Below are 2,967 nucleotides of genomic sequence, written 5' to 3'. Positions count from 1 at the left end.
ATGTTTTTTTAGATGTGAAATATGAAGTTTAATCTGCTTATATTGCGCCTTCTCTGGTTCCCGCCCCATCCCCCCCCACCCCCCACAAATAAAACCTTTCCGGTTTCATCACATACCTTATTTTTGTCCCGTGATGTCATCACCGGGTCTCTGGGCTTCTCTTTGCAATGCGGGCAGATCACGGCTGGTGGGAGGGCGTTGTATATGCTACCTGAAAACATCACAGCACCCTGCCTCAGTACATCTCTGCATGCAAGCAGTGGGCGGTCTCCTGGGAGGAGTTATGCAAATGTAAAAATGCCTTGATGGGTGGGTGCCAGTCTGGAGGAGTGGGCGTTCCTAGGCAGGCTGCATTTGCACGCAGCATCACCCACACGTGATGCTGAGCCTCCATGATTGGCAGAACTGAAATCCAATGAATGAAGAGGGGCTGGGCCAGGAACAGTCAGGCTGGGGAGAAAAGGACTAGTTGAAGCTGGAATGCGTCCTCCTGCCTGCAGCAGACTGATCAGTGGGGGGAGGGGTAGACTGAGGAAATTCTTCCTCCTGCCTCTAGCAGACTGATCACTGGGGGGAGGGAAGACTGGTCCCCGAAATGCGTTGGCTCTTTTATAAAGTCTCGTATTTGACTTCACATTGGAATACATTTGTATCTGGACTTTATCTGCTTCCCACTGACCCCCCACATGCCGCATTTCACGAGCTATCACTGGAAGTAGCAGACGTGAGAACTATTTATAGACGCGCACAGAGAAGAGCCACATTCATGCAGACGAAGCGTCCCGTGATGTAGCACCGCGCCCTCACCCCGCCTGGGGGCAATACTTATCGAATGTCTGATAATATGGGGCGCCGGTCACAGCCGCGGGTGTTGTTGAGGACCTGTCACTAAAATCCGCACGGCACAAATACAGAACCTTCTGCATCGCAAAATCACATTGTTACCGGAAAATATAAAAATTGTTATTTTCTCGGTTCCTCGGCTTCCTCATGTGACCTCGCGCCAAGGCAGAGCTCACACGGTGATTGGCTACCGGGGGGGCACTGATTGGAGGCTGCACCCGGTCTGGTAGACACACGATACACTGACACAAGGGGTTATGAGATAATAATACACCAAGCCGACCGCAATCACTAATACTGAAAGTTCTACAAACAAAGGGGCGGGGCGCTGTGACCTCATTGACCATATATGGTCACATGGCTATGTTTGGTCATTACATGGTTGTAATAAGGCCATGTAAAGGCAAGGATGTCAGCACAAGCATCCCGCCCCTTTGGTTGTGTGTAGCTACGGGGCAGTGTATGCCCCAGCCCACAGCTGATCGGGCACATGTCCGTTGTGGGTTTGTAGGAGCTCATCCCTATTGTTGATTCTTTCCGTGCTCCAGAGTCCTTCCCCAGTTCTGGTTGACACCTCTCATCTGGGTTAAATGACGTCCAGTCTCATTCAACCCACCTCCCCTGAGCCCAGGCTGTCATGGACCAGCACCCTTAGGGTGTGTCATCATGGGCCCACAGGCGAATGGCACTAGGATGTCAGCACAAGCATCCCACCCCTTTGTTTGGGGGCAGCGTATGCCCGGCCCGCAGCTGATTCAGTGGCTGGCTGGTGTCCCTTCTGGATTCGTAGGCGCTCGTATTGCTTTCCATGCTCCAGTTCTGGTTGGTGCCTCTCTTCTGGGTTAAATGCTGTCCAGGCTCATTCAACCCACTTCCCGTGAGCCCAGTCTGTCATGGCCCCTGGCATGTGACATCATACCACCCCGGGCTTACAGGAGAACATCACTCATGTAACTGGGAAGAAACAAAAGAGTAGGTCATGTGACCAGCCAGACTCCTGAATTTTTTCAATGGTCTACCGCAGGGGGCGGGGCACAGGGGGGACGGTGTCCCCAACATGGGGTTCTCTATGTTCTGCGCCAGTCTCCCCCTTACCATTGCCGATCCCTATGACTGATGTCCAGGAGATCCTGTCTCTGGTAACTATCAATCACAAGCCTACGGGGTCTATTTATAAACCATCCGCTGAGCCATCCGCCCTGTCACCCAATCAAATGTAATATCAGGAAAATACCTCATTATGGCCACTAGATGGAGCCGGTGAGCATAGTAAAAATCAATACATCCTCCTGATGCTCCTCATCTCCATCTAGTGGCCATAGTGAGGTATTTTCCTGATATTACATTCGACCTGGAAATGAAATGCGTTAATAACATTTACCTTTGCCTTTGTAGACGCAATTTCACACAATGTTTACGAATACACCCCTGTGTGTCAGAACGCAGGGGGCGCGGGAGGAAAATGGGATTCTCAACTATTAGGCCTCATTCACAGGAGAAAAAGGCCGGCACGTACAGCTCGGTGCTGCGTGCGGGGCCGTATCCCGGGGCAGCTCCCGGGAGGGACAGGTGCTGCGTGTGATTAGTACTTAGAGGTAAGCAGCCATAGGATTAAAGTTGCCCACCCCTGGATTAGACCCTCTGTCAGGTTCTTATGCTGGCTGTGTCCCCCTCTTGGGGAGATTCGCCCCCCCTCTATTTTTACTGGTGACCGTTATCACTAAGACAGGAAGTGAAGAGAAATGGAAGGTTCTGCAGTTGTCACCAGAATAGGAATAGAGGGGAAATCTGCCAATGGGGGGGCACCTGTACTGGTGGCAGCTGTGTAAGAGGTAAGATTCCGCTCACTTCCTGTTTTCCTGTCTCCAGGATATAGATATATAGATAATATCAAGAATAAGAAGATAGAATATGTCACATTGTATACATTTTGGACAATGTTACGGGAAGGTCGGTGATGAGCGATCGTTCTCTTCAGGAAAACATTGTAAGTTTCATCATGAAATAAAAAGTAACAATAATAACATTTCATATAAAACATACAATGTATCTTCTGGTCTGGTGGGTGTTGAGGTGAAGGGTCAGGTGACAGGGTCTCTTCACTGTACAGAGATTATTGAAGAT

At 50.2% G+C, this 2,967-nt stretch overlaps 1 protein-coding gene across 1 annotated transcript in view; it reads right to left on the bottom strand.

The window, feature by feature from the left end:
- Positions 1–2,967, bottom strand: part of LOC108801019 (adenylate cyclase type 5-like) — a gene marked incomplete at its 3' end in the record, with an annotated part of 119,668 nt that overhangs the window by 109,260 nt on the left and 7,441 nt on the right. The gene's annotated exons all lie outside the window — the stretch shown is intronic.

Source organism: Nanorana parkeri, unplaced genomic scaffold, assembly GCF_000935625.1.
Source record: "Nanorana parkeri isolate BGI_ZX_2015 unplaced genomic scaffold, ASM93562v1 scaffold2196, whole genome shotgun sequence".
Taxonomy (NCBI): Eukaryota; Metazoa; Chordata; class Amphibia; order Anura; family Dicroglossidae; genus Nanorana; species Nanorana parkeri.
This window is presented reverse-complemented; position numbering and strand designations above follow the sequence as displayed.